The sequence below is a fragment of the Chiroxiphia lanceolata genome, chromosome 17 (assembly GCF_009829145.1).
Source record: "Chiroxiphia lanceolata isolate bChiLan1 chromosome 17, bChiLan1.pri, whole genome shotgun sequence".
Lineage (NCBI taxonomy): Eukaryota > Metazoa > Chordata > Aves > Passeriformes > Pipridae > Chiroxiphia > Chiroxiphia lanceolata.
The window spans coordinates 14612989-14631218 of record NC_045653.1 but is presented as its reverse complement, the minus strand read 5'-3'; the positions used below and the strand labels follow the sequence as shown (position 1 = coordinate 14631218).

Genomic DNA, 18230 nt, shown 5'->3' with positions numbered 1-18230 from the left:
AGGCGCTCACATCAGTCGGACACTGAACAGTTGTGACATCTGGTGCAAGTTCCTGTCCCCCAGAGTTGGTTCACACAGTGTGGAGTTTGCTTTTTTAAATCCACCCCAAATAAAGCCCAGCATTATCTCCCTGTCCCCACAACGGCAAGTGGGAGCCTCCTGGGAAAATGCTGCAGACTCCAGGGAGGTGGAGAGGTTTGGCAGAAGGGGCTGTTTGGGTGCTCTCTGCCTTGCCATGGGTTGAGCAGTGATGAAACCCCCACCTCACACTGCTGAGGTGCACAGGAGATGAGACAATGGTCCTCTCATTCAAACAGAAACAAGGACCAAGTGCAATGACCCACAGCTCCAAACCTTCTGAACCATCATCCCGGGCAGTGTTGAGGATCCTCGAGTTGGTGTTTGCAGGTTTGTGTGTTGTTGACACCTCCCACTCTGCTGCTGGGAGCTGGGAAGGCCACAGCCAAGCTGGCTTTCCTTCCCACACCGTCTGCCTGTATCAGGGAAGAAATACTGTCTGTTTGTTTAGGTAAGATATTAGTCTGCCCCCGGAGCTCCAGGTCACTGTAAATGTAACACAAACCCTATTTCCTGTTAGGAAAGGGGAAAAAATATGCCTGTGAATTGTCTCTGATGTGCTGCCAATTGTCAGGGAAGATTCAATTTGGTGGAGAATTACTGTGCTCCTAAAGAGCTGCACTGGTGATGGAGATTTAGGGCAGCTAATCTTGCCAGAAATGGGAGATTTGTCTTTGGTTTCCATCTTACCAGGATTGTGCCTGGTTGCCCAGCGTGCATGGCATGAGTGGCTTGAGGGGGAGGCTGAAGCAGTGGCTCAGGTTCATGGGACCATAGTGGGACACGAGGGGACACCTATGCATGGCTGAAGGAGGGCTGGGCAGGGATTTGGGATGAGGCTGGCAGGCGCTGGGGCAAAGCTTTCTGTCCTGCCATGGTAAAGGAGAAATGGGTTTTCTTGCTGCCTTGCCAAAAAGCCAGACCAAAAGAGACAGGAATTTGCTCTGTGTGTGTGATGCACACATGTGTTCACTGCTAATCCAATAAAGCAAATATGTGACCTGTGGAATGACCCAAAGCTGCCACAATAAATAGTGCTATAGATCACTCCTGGGTTTCACCTACTTTTGCACTCTCCATAGCAAGGCCAGTGTCAGCTGGTGTGTAAGCAGCACCACGTGGACAGGTGAGCTACAGCTACACATTTGGGGTCTCTGATGGTGGAAGCCATCCCCCCACCCCCTCCCAAAATTGGCAACAAAATGGGTTTCCCTTTTTCTAAAATTATGTTTATTGCAAAGAGTACTGTTTTAACTTAGGGCTGGATAAAGGTCCACTGCACTTAGATAAAGCTGATGTTGTACATCATGTTGCTTGACCTACTCCGTAGGCCTTGTCTCCAAAAACATTCATCCTCCAAATAAATATAACAAAGTCTATGGACTATGTTCCATGGACTTGCCCATATGTTAATTGGATATCAGAGGGACTTTGCAGCCGGGCATTCTTGCTGTGTCCATGTGCCAGTGTTGAACCTTCCACAGCAGAGAACATCTAAATCATGTTAGCATTAGTGGCAGAGTAATTGTTAAATAAAAGCTGTATGATCCCTAAAAAGATTTAATTTTTATTTAGCTTACTACTGCAGCAAACAATAGCTTGCTCAATGGCTGGAAGGAGACCAGAAGAAATGCAGAAAAGCAGTTTTAAGGGCTATAAGGCATGCTTTTTTTGCCATTTGGTTCCCTCTCCTAGTTGTTTTTACAGAGCTGGTGAGACAAGTGAGGACTCAGCTGCTGCCCCACACTCCCTGTCCCTCCCCAGCCCCTGCAGGCAGAGACACACTGGCAGCATCACCATCTCCATCCCTGGGCACTCGGCCTGGCAGTGCCTGATGGATCTGGATCAGCTGGGCACGTCCAGCATCAGCACAATTATCCTCCCTGTGCTCCTTGGAAACTGGGTGAACTCCTCCTGTGCTCCAGTCCAGCCTTCCAGGCAATCCCTGGAGGTGTAACATGTTCTCTCCAGCCGTTTTTAACACTCATCCAGGTTTTCCCTGGAGCGCTGGATCTTGGAGGGGTGGGTGAGTTTGGTCCAGCCTGCACAGCTCCCATGGCACGTGGGGACAGTCCCAGCCCTTTGTCCAGAGGTTCCTTCTTCTGTGGAAAGCAGAGAAGCTGCTCCTGGCATAAATACAGGTCTTTGTTCTCCTTTTCCTGGGGGGCCTCTGAGTTTCAGTGACGCTGTTGGAACAAAAAATAGAAACACACCACCTTGTTCCATCCAATGCTGCTTAACAGAGACAGGGGGGCAAAAACCAGTGCTACAGCCCCAACCATGTGTGTGCAAGGCTTGTAGCTCCTCCATCAGCCACTGCAACCACTGTGAGGTGTCGCTCTCCCTCCCTGTCCCTCTCTCCAACACTTGCTGAACTGTCCTTGGCTTCTGAAAGGCCTGATTAGTTGATGATTCCTCCCCTGTTCCTTCAGCCCTTTGCTGGCTGCCTCCTAAATACCTGTGTGCATTAGGCTCGTCATGCTTCCCCTTTTTGCATCTATATCTATGTATGTATAATTCCTATATACATATTTTATGCACATTTTATACACATTTTATATATGTGTACTAACATTGAGAGAAAGAAGTGATTTAGCATCAGTTTTGCACTAAATGAGGGTGGGGTATTAACAAGAAAGCTAAGTGTTGGGAAAGGCCTCTCCATCTCCCTTGCCTGTGTTCTGAAATCTCCTTTAGAGATGGTTCCTTCTTTCCAGTCACCCTAAATCCTATTAATCCTTTTTTTATTTTAGTCAATTGAAAGAAATGCCATCATTGCTAAGGAAGTTTGAGATCTACTTTGAAAGGGTAAAATGGACTTAATCTGGTTCTCGTGTGATAAATACATATTAAGCTTCTTGGTCTGTCTGCACCAAGGATGACAAAAATGTAATGCTTTAAAATCGATGTAAGGGTCAGATCTTTTAATATTCTTTCTAACCTACTGCTCTACAATACATCCTACATTTAAAAATGTGTATTTACAGTATGGTTTTTAGCATAGGTGAACATATCTGAAATACCAGGCAAAAAGTGTCTGCTACTCCAGTGTCATGAACTGCTGGGAAAAAATAGCTATTACTCACCAAATCTAGTATCCAGTTCCTGGGGAAAAGATATTTTCTCCTGAAAACACCTGCAGGGTAAAGTTTATTCCCCTTCTGTCAATCTGAGTAACAAAGTAAGGATGCTATAATAAATGATGGCAGGGGCTGAAAAAGATGTAAGAGGATGGAAAAGAAATCATTAACCCACTGCACCAACTCTGCTGTGTCTGATAACAGGCAGCAGACAGCGGAGTGCCAGCACAGCCCTTTTACCCCTGGCTTTATCTCCTCTTGGTTGTTTTGCATGGGGTTTTTTGTTTTATCCAGCAGCTCTAAATCTTGTCCCCTCTGTGATGAGCCTCAGACACACAGAAGTGCCCATCTTAATTTCCAGCAAAAGTCAGTATTTCCTAAAAATCCGCCCGTGCTCCTTCCCTGGCCGCGCTTGCTGGAGCTGCGCCGGGACAGCAGCTGACCAGGGTCACCCCCGTGGCACTGGAAGGAGCCAGAACCCTCTGCAGTTTATGATCCGTGCTGGTAAGTGTGCCCTGGAAATTCGTATCCTTGTAGAACCAGCTGCCAGGTCCCTGCATTCCTACAAAGCCACTCTTTTTCTCCCCCTGCCCCTCCCTCGCTGTCTGTCCAGAGACACGAAAAACCAACAACGTGAGTTCATGCTCCTGACAAGATGAGCATTGTCAGGAATATACAAGCTGTGGTTTTTCCTTTCTGCATCCTGAAAGTGAAGAAAAAAGACCTTTGATGTATCTAAAGTTCTGTTATTCTTTTTCCTTCTTTCAGCTAATAAAAGGTGTCATTATATTATCACACTTGTGTCCCTTCCATGTTTATCCTGGCCCATTTTCTGCTCTGCAACAAGAACATAAAACATCCCATGAGAAACTCTAGGTTAAGTTTATTTGACTTTTTTTTTTAACCTATGTTGTAATCGGGATTGTTTTGCTAACTTAGTTCACTGAGATAGTTTTTGGTAAAGGCTAAGATTTGCTTAAGTGGCCAGAAAGAAAATACATATGACTGGTTTATGCCTTGCCACCCTGAATTGTAATGTTTTGTTTATTATGACTTTGGACATGTTTTATGGGTGAGTGGAGAGGTCACAGCCTCGCATTTGAAACCTGTATTTGTGCTTCACGGGTTCTGGGATTTGAAACCACAAGCAGTCACTGAACTTCTTGGCTGCCTTAGGTGACTGTGACCAAGTGCCAGACCAGGTCCCCTCTGTGGTCAGCCTGCCAGGGGCAAAAGTGTGACACTGGCCTGGGATGGGAGGTCTCCAAAAGAGCAGATGAGGCTGAAATAGCCCCACCACAGTGTACTCTGCTCTCCTGTCTTCCTCTGTCCTCATTCCCAGCCTCTTGCCCTTTTTAATGCTCTTAAATGTTCTTTCTTAAATAATTTTTAATGTTCTTTCTAGTCAGTCTTTTCTTTTGGAGATCAATGTGTTTGGAAATGAATATGTCCTCATATCCCACATAGAAAATGTGTCAGAGATAAGCCTGACTTCTGTAGTGGTGGATGCAATTATAACAGCTCAATACAAAAGATTCCTCACACTGCACATGGAAAAATGGTTTTGGGATGTGTCCAGTGCTTTGTATTTCCACACAAATTGAAGCCTTCTAAAAAAATGAATTCTCATTAACCTAATGGGCTGTAGCTGTTTTACAGTGGAGAAAACTGAGGTCTCAAGATTTCACTGATGGCATTATGCCCACAGCAATCCCCAAGCTGATGATTTTTTGCCACTCTCTCCTAAATTCTGTTCATCGATGGTATTTTATGTCCCTAATACTGATGGTAACAATGTTGATGCAGCCATTCCCTCCCAAAACAAATATTACAGTGAAGCTACTACAACAAACAATCCCTGTTGACCAACATTCACTGGTTCCTCACCTTTATATATATATATTTATATAACATTTCTAAGCTCAGGATGTTCAGTTTCATCCCTCTGTTGAAAGACTCCTGTTAAATACAGTTGTTCCCAGGCCTTGGTGGGATGGGTAAAAGAGCTGCATTAGTCTGTAAAATCATCCTGGGGATATCCTGGTTCAGTTGTCACCTCCAGTTATTTTGTTCTGGAATAAACTACTGAGGTTTAGCCCTTTGACCTCGGTCTTTTTTTGTCTTGAGGAAAATTAACATGTCCTGCCTAAACCAAGTTATCTCTTCAAATGTAGAACTAATACACCAGAAGTACAATGAAAATGCACAGTCTTCTTGCAAAAATGTATATTTTTTATTCCACTGTCTGTAGTTTTTGACCTTATTTTTGTCATGGCCATTTACTAAATATATATACATTTTTCTTATTTACTTCATGATCCAGCTTTAATATTTTTACGGTTTCTCCAGAATTACTCAAATTATTCAAAGCTCATCCCTGAGAGAAAAGCTGTAGCTGAAAGCCCAGGGCTGGGATCACCCACTGACTCCACGTGAGCAGGTTTTGATGGAGGCACCAGGGAAGTGTCAACTGGATGAGGAGAACCAGGAGTCCTTTGGAAGGTATGTACAGATTTTTGGTACCAATAACTTTACTACTGGTTTCCTAAGCACATCACAAATGAAACCCAAGCAGGATGCAGTCACATGGAAAGGCATTAGCAATGTATGGATAAATGAAGCAACCATGGTTAACAGCAGGACCCTGTCCTGGGCTTCAGAGGGGGGAAGAGGTGAACCAGAGAGGAACTGTTGTCTCCTGAGAAGATATTGGGGAATTTGGGATGCAAAGGAAACGTGGTGTAGTGCTGGGTAACAAAAAAAGCTTCTTTTCCCCATTTGCTGCAGTCCTCTGTGCCTGGCAGTGGTGGCTGCCCCTGAGCCCGCCCTGGGAACGCTCTCCCCACACTCAGTGTACATTGGCAGCCACTCTGCTTCCCACCCTGAGAACATCCCACTGCTGCAGCACAACTGTGGGAGTTTGGCTTTGTTTGTTTTCCTTCCCCCCCAGGAGGAGGTTGTTCCCGAAAATGCTCCCAGTGATTCTCACCTCAGGTACCTCCCGTGGGTTCCCAGGCTGTGGTCTGGGAATAGCACATGGAGTCATTCCTGCTGGTGCCCACAATGAAACAGCAGAAAATCGTGCAACAGTTGGCACCTCAGTGGAGGAGGAAGGCACAGTGTTACCCTTTCTTTATCAACCCAAGTCCTGGGGCTCAGCTCTGGCACCTGTGTACTGCAGATAAATCATCACTGGGGCTTTCCCTGTCTTGTTTGTGCACAGTTATTTACTAATTAACCCAAAGTTAATTCCACTTTGGGCCTGATCCTGCAAGCACCAGCTGACAGGATTGTGCAATCAGTTCTTCAGTGTCCAGAAGTGCCTGATGTGCTTCGTGGCAGAGCAGCCTCTGCCTCCAGCCCCAGCTGGGCTCTGGTTTCCCCAGGTAGAGCTCTCAGCTCTGTGCAGTGTGTGAGGGGTGGCCTGGGAGGGTCCCCTGGGTAACTTGGCTGCCACATTAAGTGGAAACTTTCATTATTTACCAACTGGTCAAAATGACTTTGCTATTGACATAGGCTTCATTATGTCAGCCATTCCATCTTTGAAAACATGGGCATAACAAAGACAGAGTGGTGGCAGGGAGGGGGAAATTCCATTTCTTCCTAAATTGAGTGGAAACATCTTCAGGAAAATTAAAGAAAAACCCGAGAGAAAGAGAAGAGCAAAAGAATTAACTGTAGCCAAAGCCACTTTCCTTTTTCTTTTTCAATCTCCCTTCCAACATGCTCCTGGTAAAATCATTACAAAGGCCGTTTATTTTTAAAATTGAAAGATTGGGGAGAGTCATAATGAGATATTATGTGTAAAAGTTGCACATAAATTTCCTTCTGTCATATTTTGGGCTCTCCTAACGCATCCCCTTGGCAGGCCTGAGGGAAGCTGATCACTTTAGTATAGATTGTGTGTGCTTCAATAATATTGCCCAAGGACAGAGCTACTGGGTGGCTGAGTTGGCTACATACTGATTTAAAAATTAGCTGGGCTTTTATTTGCCACACTAAATTGCTCCCAAAAAAAAAAAAAAAAGGAAAAATGAAAAACTTTTATCCAAGAATGAAGCAGCAGATTTGAAGCAAGACCCTTCTTTCCTTTCTTTTTTGGGAATGCAGTGTTTTTTGCTCACTGGAGTGTTTTGTGCTCTCTCAGCTTTCCAGGGAGCCATGGAGGAAAGGCAGGGGGGGTGGGGGTGTGTGATACAGAGGCCAGTGCTCAGTGGCTGCTCTCTGCAGTCTTTCCTCAGGGGTTGCCCTGCACAGATCTCAAGGATGTGGAGTGGGACAGTCACAGTGTCACACAACAGCCTGGCCTTGCTCCCAGGTCAGACACATCTGTCACCCTGTGACAGTGTAATGACCCAAGATGCTTGAATTTCTCACAGAAGAGTCCTGAATGTTTTTCTGTTGTTTTTGTGATTAGCTGAGTTTGTCACATTTGCAGCCTGGGCTTTGTGTCCCTTCTCTGAGTCAAGGAATTGTCCTGAAAGCCATGAGGGTCATGCCTGGTTTTTCTGCTGCATTTGGTGGGCCCTGACGAGGATTTTATTTCTTTATTCATATTTTGTTTTCATTGTCCCCATCTCTCTGAGGTTTTTGTGCTTCCAGGAACTCAGCTCAGGGATCTCCACAGCTGCCAAGAGCTGGGACATTTCCTTTTCCTGTCCTTTCTTGGTCTAAACCAAAAATTGGTCTTCAAGGAGGCAAAGACCATCAAAGAACATAAGAATAAATAGTAATTCATAGCAGTCTTTGCTAATATGCTTAATTTAGAGCTCTGGAGTCCAAGTCCTAGCCACATTGCCTCTGTATTCCATTTTTTATGAAACATTTGACCTATTTACTCACTTTTTGACCCGGCAGTCTAAGAAATATAAGATGGAAAAGACATGACCAAAATGAGAGGTTTAAATAAATAGCTTTTAGTGTGGGAGAAGGCCAAATTCATTGTAAATGTAAACATGTATTTTTGACGTGAGCCAAATCTATGTACCTTATACTTTGGGCAAATCTGAGTGAATCTGAGCTTTACATCCAGTCTGTGTCTCAGTCCTGTGCCAAACAAAAACTGGAACTGTGACTTGGAAAGCCAATACTTTAACTCAGATTCAGATAAACACGCTCTGAACCAAACCTCCCAAGCTCATCCCATTGGGAATTATAGTTAATTAAATTAAGATTTCAGTCTTCTTCACTGGTATCTTCATCTCTGGGTAGCAGCCTTGGGCAAGGTTGAAAGTGAAACTTGCTTCCTTTGCTTCAAGGCAGCTTTGTCTCCAATCAACTCTGGAATCAGAAGCTCCATGTGCAGCTATTAAAGCTCCTCACCACAAGCTGCTCTGCCAGCAGTTCTGAACCCCCGTTCCTGCAGGTATCCTGGTGTGCTTTCATCTGCTGGGAGTTGGAAAAGGAGGCACCGGGGTTTATTAAAGGGTTTGTGTTGCTAACGTGTTGTACATCAGGCCATTAATTAAGAGGGATTCCTCTCTCCCCAGTTGGGTGGCTCCCCAAGCTGCCAGCATGGATATATTATATTGTGGATATATTATATTGTGGATATATTATATTCCCCTGCCTGCCCAGCCCAGCCCAGCCCACGCTGCAGGACTGATTGCACCCCAGGGACTCTCCAGCCTCTCCAGGTAATTCCATGGCTGTTTCCAAACCCAAGGAATTAAAGGAAGCTCTGCCCTGGGCTCTGCTCCCCTGAGCCCCAGGGCTGTGGGTCCACGTGTTCCCAATCACAGCCCACCCAGGGCAATGTTTGCTTTTGGGGACAGTCTGGGGAAACCTCCCGGGGATCAGGGGGTTTTATATATATAGATGTGCATGTAATAATAATAATAATTATCCTCATTAGAAAGTTAACTCCAGTTGCTTCCAGGACTGGTGGGAGGGCTGGGTGAGGTGCCAGGAAAGCCCAGCCCAGGCACAGCCCCTCACGTGGCCCTGGGGGGCACTTGGGGAGCCCCAGGTGCTGCTGCCTTCAGCAGGAGGCTGATGTTCCCCCCTTCAGCTGGGGCTGCACAGGTAAGGTGGGCACATCCTTTGTCTGTTCTCTCACTGGAAACCAGTTGCTTTTGTAACATTTTCCACCCAGCTTTGATCCCACAGCAGCTGTTTTATTTATCCAGGGTAGTCCAAGAAGCAGCACAGGCTCACCTAACAGCCCCCTAAATCTCTGTGCTTCTCACCAGTGCTCCCCCCTCAAAGTTCCTGAGGATTAGGGACACAGACTGGGATGCTGGATGGTTATTTTACTGAGAGTAACAATATTATCCCTCAGACTGAGCCATAGGGTATAATTAGAGCTGGTCAGGAATTTTGTCATTAAAAGTCTTTTGGTTGGAAAATGCCAGTTCTTTGAAACAAACCTTATGGAATAAAGGGGAAGGTTTCTAGTGTCAAAGAGGAACAAACTCTGGAATAACCACTAGCCCTGGGTAAAGGAGAGCTGTGTTCCAGTCCCAGTGAAAGTGCAGGTTACCTGCATAGTCAAACCAGCACTGTAAAACAGCAGTGAAGGGTTCTGTGCTCTCCTGGTGCACAGGCAACTGTACAGCAAGGGTTTTAAAGAGGTCTGCCCTGACTGAGCAGGGATTCTTGACTATTTCTGATATTTCAGGAAGCATAACCAAGTTTAAGGACTCTCAAAAAGTAGAATATTTCTTTAAAAGGTGATATTGAAAATGTGTGCAGGAGGGATAACCTTCAGCTCTTGCTGCAGTGACCCCGCTGCTGGGGAGGGCAGGGCAGTTCACAATCACAGAATTGTTTAGGTGGAAAAAGAGCTCCAAGGCCATCAAATCCAACCATTCCCTCAGCACAGCCAAGGCCACCACTAAACCATGTCCCCAGGTGCCACATCCACATGTCTTTTAAATCCCTCCAGGGTTGAGGACTCCAGCACTGCCCTGGGCAGCCTTTTCCAGTGCTTGACAACCCTGATACCCAGTCTAAATCTCCCCAGCACAGTTTGTTAGGGGAAGACCCAAATCTCTGCAGTCACAGGCAGTCCTGGATACCAAAACCTTCTTACAAGTAAATAATGACCAGCTGGCACGATGACTGCATTGCTAACTCAGTTAGTGATGGCATTTACACAGACCCCACTCTCCACAGGCTGACCATGACAATCCAGTCCATCCTGAAGATAAAGCTGTTGTGTTGGAGGTGGGATGTGTGAGCTGAGGAGCCATCAGCCTGCATCCCACAGGCAGCAGCTCCCAGGGGAGCCCACCGTGGTCCCCAGCACTGCTGGTGTCCAACCCTGCCCGAGTGGGGCACTCCCAGGGGCAGCTCCAGCATCCTGGTCAGTCCCAGTGCCAGGAACAGCAGAGCTGCACATTCCCTGCAGGAACACTGCTCTAGGTCCCAATATTCCCTGGGCTGGACGGGGAGGGAAGGTGCTGGGAAAGCTGCTGGAAGGCAAGTCAGAGTGCCAAGCTCTGGGCATTATAGGATATAACGAATGAACCTGAGTAGAAAACCATGCAACACACTTTGTGCTCACTGAGCTCAGCTCTGGAGCTGCACAGGAAAGAAAAGGGATTTTAGTTTTCATTTTAATCAAGAATTTTGCTGTTGCTCAAGGACTTTGGTTTATTACAGGATTGCTGCTTCAGTGAAATGTACCCAGTTCTCTGGGAAAGGCTGGCTTTGATGACTACTCAGATTTGAAGGAATTCTGGAAGAAATTATTGAACCAGGACTTTTCAACATTCTCATAAAGAAAGCTGTGTTTCTCATTTGAAGGTGACTTTCTAATTTGGAATTGGAATAGTATTTTCTTTAGATAGGAAATAGTCCAATTCTGAAATAGCAATGTTCTGTATCTTTATATATCTCTATTAACCTGATATCATTATGGAATGTATAATTTACAGTTATTATGGCAAAAGGAAAATATTTGAGATAATTCCTTTTAAAACAAAAATCTGTTGAGAGAAGTGATTCAGAAATTTCAAGAAGCCTTGAATGTAAGAAAATCTTTTTCCCTTCTCTTTCAAGTACCATTTGCTTGAATGCCATTTAATGTTGGTTTTACATTTGGCTGAATTTCCTCTGTTTTAAAGACTTTTAATTTGCATTTTAAAAAAAAAAGCTTGGAAATCCATGTGGTGACCACTGAGGACTCGCACTATTGAAAAAATGTTGCTAGGAGCTGGAGATCCAAGAAATCAAACACAAGAAAACTGCTCCTGGAAGTCCAGAAATAGGAAGAATGAGGAGATCAGTGAGCTACTATTGCTGGGGCCTGGACATTTTGATGTCAAGGGATGTGGAGTATGGATATCAGGGTTTAGGGACACTGGAGCAGAGAGGGCAGCCACCAGTGATTAGAAGGATAATTGTACCAGGACAGAGAGAAATAAAAACAAGAAGGAAGGGGAGTTTATTGCTAGCAGTTTGTGTTGGTGCTGTATTTCTAAGGAGACCATGAGTATGGGCTAACCCAGCATGAGATCAAACAGCAGTGCCTGCTTTAATGCTTTTTTGCCCCCCCTAAAGACTGTTTATTATCAGTTTATTTAAAATAATGAAATATGAGTTGTCAGTTTATTCAGGCTAAATTTTAACATGGATTTCTGTGCAAAGGCAGAATCACTTCTGAGCTAAAATTGTGTATGAACTCTACAACCCTTTGGCTTCTCTTTGTCAACTTTCCCAGATGATAAAAATGGTTTTGCTTTTAGGAATGACCTCTCTCATTTTCAGGTGTTCTTTGTGATCTGTTGCCAGGCCATTGGTTCACTAGTGTGGGTTTCCTAACCTTTAGGAAGCAAAGGACAGACCTTTAAAGAAAAGACACCAGTGCACACACCAGTTACCCACACTGCAGCTTTTAGGAAGGTTTTTGCACCAAGCCTGTTTTGACTTATGTAGATTTTTGCTCTAGGTTTTAGTCAGAAACTGAACTCAGTAAACTTAAGTCTATCCTGAACTGTACATCTGAAGGAACAGACTCAGAATTTTAGTCTGCAGCTGATACTTGTGGTTGTGTCCACCATATCTCGAGACCAAATTGCAGTTCATATGTGAACACTCTCTTAGCATGCAGAGATTTAGCACGAGCTTTTTTGCAATAACCCCTCAGTGCTTGGTTTAACATGTTATTTTTAAACTTGGAAACAAAACCATCCAAGTTGCATATTCACAGACATAAAATTGAGGTATTTCATACATGCAGCTGTATTTTCAGAAGTGTTGTGCATTTGCCCCCCTGTTTTGGGAGGGTTCTGCAGGGAGGGCTGTGCAGATGGTGGGGTGTGCAGTGCACAGCCCCTCTGGGAATATCCAAACTGCCCCCGAGCTCGTGGGCTGGGGGCTCTTGGTGTGTGCAGTTACCCATCCCAAAATTCTGACAACAGAGGGATCGTTCTGCTCCTGGACATGTGTATTGTATAAACATTGTCCTCTCTGGTTCAGCAGTGTGTTATTGTCACTCCTTTCTGTACAGCCACGGAGCTGCCCCTGCACTCCTGGTCCGGACTGGGGTACCTGGCACTGGGAGACAGCAGCTGGTGAGCTCTGCAACCATCCCAGAGCAGCAGCAGACAAGGAGTGCAGAGGGGCTGCTCTCTTCTGCCAAGTGCAGAACTAAGCAGCTGCTTTGCATTTTCACAGGAACAACAATGCTCTGTTAACTGCCTGGCTGCCGAGGGGCAGGGCTGTGGGACAGGGGGGGTTTGCTGGCCCGGGGGGGTTACTCAGTGTCTAAAGACTGAGGGATTCTCCTTTTGTTCCAAGGAGTGCCTGCCAGCATCCAGGACAAACCCTCCTGTCACAGATGGAATGATTGTAGGACAGTATTCAAACAACTTTATCTTCTCTTTACTGCATTAAGTGTGCCCATATGTGCACGAATCTTCCCTTAAAAGAACATTCTTAAGATTGCAAATGCTCAAAAGCTGGGAAATGCCAATGGAAAATATGTTCTCTGATCATCCTTAATTGCATAAAATAAAACTTATAATAGGATGAGGTGGAAGAGACCTTAAGATGTTATCTAGTTCTCTGTGATTCAAGGCAGGATGAGCTCAGTCATCCAACAGTTGTTAAACACGTTCTTTAATGTCTCAAGTTCTCCTGATTTTTTCAAAAGAACTGTGGCTTTTTGGGATCCTTGGGAGGTTGCATTTAAACCTGTCCAGAACTGAAGCTCTACTTCTTATTATGGAGATGGGAAGGTGATTGAGGAAACTACTGTTAATTAAAAGTTAGATTCCTCTATTTTGAGTAAGAGTATCAGAAGTGAGACTGAGAAGAGAACATTTTACTCTTCAAAGGAAATACAGCCTGGAGAAAGTGATAAGAATTACTAAGGCAGAAGTTGAACCCTCTGTAGTATATTTACATCCAGTGTTGTTCCTACTTTACTGATGCTGTGGTAAGGGTAATTAGGAAGAGGCTAATCAAGAGTCTTAAGGTGTTGTGTCTGATGTGTTCTCATGTACAAATAAAAGAGATGGTGTAGGGGAGGTGCAGTTGAATCTCAAAAAGGGGTTCTGGAGGAAGTGGAAAAGCAAATATTTGTGCTCCAGGCTCCACTATAAAAGGAACAAAGTTCATGAGACTGAGAAGTGCCAGAAACCAGCCCAGGGGGAAGGTGCTGGAGAGGCAGCACGTGTGGCCTGTGGGGCTGGAAGGAGCTCTGACCTACTGGCAGTTCTCCTCCTGAGCAGCTGGGAAAGCTGGGACAGGAGTCCCTGGTGGGGCACAGACTGGAGCCCTGGGCAGTGGGAGCTCAGGGCTGTGGGCACTGGGGACATTCAGGAGGACATGAAATGGGTCTGACTGGGCTGTGAAATGTGGTGTGGGAGCTCAGGGTGTCTGGGAGGTTGTGTGGGAGCTCAGGGTGTCTGTGGGGTTGGGTGCTGACAACAGGCACTACAAAGCTGGAAAACTGAAGATGGGAAGGAAACATTTGCTTAAACTATGATGTGAGGAACTGAGCCAGCCCTCACCCCTGGGCATGCAGCAGGGAACCACGGAACACCGGGCTTCAGGTTGAGGATTTGCATTTATCTCTCCACTGTTGCCATGTGCACTCTGCAGTGTAAGGCAAGACCTGCTGACTTCTAGACAAAGACAAGGCAGTTAGAGGATGATCCAACTGCAGTGCTGAAGGCCTGTGCTTTGTCTTCTGTTTATTCATAACCTTCTGTTTAAAGTAATCTTGGAGTTTAACTTACTAAACAAACCTTTCTTATTCATAAGTCTTCCTGTCTTGAAGGAGGGAGGGGGAGTGAAGAAAGGTGAGAGTGACAAACAGGGTGATCTTTTTTTGGGGAAGACAGTGACTCTTTTTACAGAAATAGCAGCTTCTTGATGAATATGGACCCAGGAATATGGATTCAGAAATATGTTCAGGGAAGATGGGGGATGGAGAGCAATTACAGCCAAGTCTGGGAAACAGGACCATCCATGAGAATAGAGGGAGCTGGTGGAGAAGTTCTGAGTGGACCAAAGCCCCATCCCATCAGTGCTGTGTGTGGCTGCAGCTGAAGGCACTGCCAGGAGCAGCTGGAGGTCCCAGCCACGGGCCCCAGGCTCCTCTGCCTTGGGCAGGCTGCAAAGCACTCAGTGAGTAAAACTGCAAACTGCAGGAGCTGGGAAGGGGCTTCTCCTGGGACTTCACTGAGGACTTCCCTGAGGACTTCTCTGCCCTTCGCTTCAGATTAAGCCCAAACTGAGCATTGGCAGCCTAAGGGAGCCAGCACCCAAACCCAGGGTTTGGGGGCACTTAAACAATTGGCTTTGAAGCTTTGGTGAATCTTCAGATGTTTGTATGTTAGAACTTGGCCCTCAAATTAACTGGCCAAACATCCCTCACAGAAGGGAGGATTTATCACATCCAGGTCCTGATGTAAATATGATTTAGAGCTTGTATTTGCAAAATCTGATGGGTGGGTGGACTGGCTTTTGAGACAGAGTTTTGGATACTCAGTGCAAACAAATCTCAGTTATGTATCACTAACTTATTTTATGATATGTCTTCAGGAAAAAGAGAGGGGGAAGTGATACTTGAAACATACATTTTTTAAAACAAATTTCAGTTTTAAGAAAATGTAGATAAATGATGAGTCGATTCTCCTTCAGCCATTATTTACTAGACATTTTTAGAGAATATCTATTTATTTATTGTCCTCTGAGACCACTAGAGAGGAAGGAAAATGCAGTTAGTCCATCACTTCACTGGCTAAAGAGGGATGCAAACTCTTAATAAAGTATCGATGGCACCCCAAGGGGACAAAAAGAGATTTGCATCCCAGTGGCCCAGCTGCCAGAGCACATGAGTTACTGCAGCAGCAGCCAGGTCCTGTCAGAGACAGGAGCATGAGGAGAGAAGAGGGAGCAAAACATGATTTGTACTGGCATGCAGTGAACAAGCTAAGCTGTGTAAAAATGAATACATGAAATTAGAAGGATTAATGGGACAAGTTAGTGCAGGGTAGCAGGGAAAGTCCCCTGTCTAGGCACTTCTGCCAGGATCCACCCAGACAGGTTGTTTTTTTTAAAACCTGCTTTCTTTTGTAAGTGAGATTTCATCTGGAGGGCACCTCATGAGCAGGATTCAATTCCTCCCTTCCAGCTCCACCTGGGTAAGCCCTTTGAGCTTTTATATTTTTCTTTTATTAAGAAAATCATGGCGGTTTTCACAAAAGCCTGAGATGTTGCCTTGATATAAGGAAGGCTAATGGCACGTTAGCCATCAGAAATCATCCAGTGAGTTCATTTGCATCGAATGCTCCTCTTAACCTCATGTTGTAAATCACTTTTAAATAGCTGTGCTGCTTCACCCCAGGGCTGGCTGCAGTTCAGGACTGAGCAGAAGAGTTTCTGCTTGTGCTGTGAAGGCCTTTGAAATCACTTGTGATAAAACTGCATAGATGTAAGGTTTTTACTATTTAAATCACAAAGCAGGGCCTAAATATTTCTCCACAATAACAGTTTGCTAAGGAGCACAGTCTGTTCCTTTCAAGCCAGTCCACTCCCACCTCTGAAGTTAAACAAAGCTCTGTGTGCTATATATGCAGCATTTGTCCCATTAGGTAGTTGTTTTTTGGGGTTTTTTTTAGTACTATACCTGGTTTTGATCTTGCAAAAGGCAATTACAACACTCACAAGATGACAGTCATTGCACACAACAGAAGGCTGACTAATTGAGGGAAAGGGATGATATTTGGGAAGGAAAAACAAAGCTGTGACATGTAAAATTACATATAAAGTGAGCTTTTTTTTCCCCCTTATAAAATTCTCAACAAGTGAACTCCAGATGTCAGCATTTAAACACTGTCAGGTATTTCTTGTACTAATGTAGCATCTACAGCCCCACAGGGAAATCACAGGCATTGCACACTCCTGACCTGGGGGGCACAGTGGGCACTGAAGAGGGAAACGAGTCAGAGAAAGTGAAGAGCAGGAAATATTGGCACTATTTTGGAACAGTTTCTTTCTCCATTTAACTATAACTTCAACAAGTTGCAGCTAACCTCAACTGATCAGAATTTAAGATGATGTAGAGGTTGGTGCCTGGGAAAAAGATATAACAAAAATTAAAGAGGCCAGAATAAACCTCAAAGTGTACAGGTGCAGTGACAGTCCACTCGTGTCCTACTGAGGTAGAAACCTTCCTAGGTGGGCATCAGAACAAGCCCAGTTATGTTCAGTGTCAGCTGCTGTCATTGCTGTTTGGGGACTGGAGCTCCATGGGCAGGTCTGCACATCCATCCTGCTCCTTCTTGCAGGAGGAACATCATTGTCCTGCAGGTCACATCTTCAATCACATCAACCACGTTCACTCCTCAGTGAGCTGTTGCTGACTCTGTAGCTGTGACAGTTTGGTTACATCACCTTGACAGGGGAAGAGGCTTCTCTGCTGGTCTGGGGGAGAGTTGGGAAGAGCCACGTGAAGGTGCTGCTGCTGTGCTGGCTCTGACAGGCATGTGGGATCTTTTAAAGGATTTTCTGTGTTTTCTGTGGCTTACCATTTTTCTTGATCTAGAAGAAAACTCAGGTCAGATTTGGAGGTCTTACTCCTTCTTCTTCTGTCTTCAAAAAGAGAAAGGTTTGTACCTACTGAAGGGAGATGGCCTGAAAGAGATTTATTGAGCAGCTTGAGGATCTGTAAGCCTTATATTCCTAGAGTCCTGTCTCAGGATATACTAACATGAAACCTTGGATAGATCCACTGGGAATGTCAACTTTTCTTCCTACTTTGTCTGATGAGGTTTTATTCAGTCATGCAAGGCCTTCCTCTCCTGCTCATCACTGCCTTTATCCATGACCATGTGTCCTGATGGAAGAACACAAGGAAGGCCCTTGTGACAACCCTTCAGGAGGGTTGTCCCACCCACACATCACCCCTGGAAAATGGGGAGGCCAAAGCTCAGCCCTGGCCTCTGTCAGAGGACAACTCTTGGGCTGAGTGTGAAAATACCCCCTAGGACCAGGAGTTATCAAATGCAGCAAATGCTGATGGGAGCCTGGCTGCTCAGGAGAGTTAAAGCCAACTTGGACTTGGCCAAAAAGGTAATGAGAGTCAGAGCTGGCAGCAAAAACTAGGTGTGCTTCAAAAATAATGTTTTGCTTAGATTGTTGAGTTGTGGTCAAGGGAATGAGGAGGGGACAGGGCTGCTGTGACAGGGAATGTGAGTGCAGGAACATCTGGTGTGTTTGGTCCCAACACTCCAGGTCTTTTACCATATCCTGCCCAGCACTGCTGAAGTAAACCAGGTGTAAGTGGTTTCCACAGAACAGCCAAAACCACATCTTACTCCGAGAAATCGTGTCTTGAACATGAAGGCTTTGTTCTCCAGGGCCAGAGCTCCTCTCTCCCCACTGCTAGTTCATGAAAGTGTTTACAGAGGCCAGGAGCCCAAAGGAATTGAATTCAGGATCTTGAAAGCTTTGGCCTTCACAAAATAAACCTTCAAAGGAGATTTAGAACTATCAGCAACAAAATACTTTCTATTCTCATCTATGGCAGCCCCCTCCGTTCCTGTCTCATGTTTATTTAACAATTTAAAAAATAAATCCATTGCTTTGAGCTCAGGCAATTGATATTTTTAAGGT

At 45.2% G+C, this 18230-nt stretch overlaps 1 long non-coding RNA gene across 2 annotated transcripts in view; it reads left to right on the top strand.

Annotated features, from left to right (window-relative positions):
- LOC116795556 overlaps nucleotides 1–5654 on the top strand; it is a 38818-nt gene extending 33164 nt beyond the window's left edge. For both annotated transcript variants that reach the window (XR_004360078.1, XR_004360077.1), the window contains exon 6: nucleotides 5508–5654. This is a non-coding gene — a long non-coding RNA (uncharacterized LOC116795556). The remainder of the gene's footprint in view (nucleotides 1–5507) is intronic.
- The last annotated feature ends 12576 nt before the right edge of the window (nucleotides 5655–18230 follow it).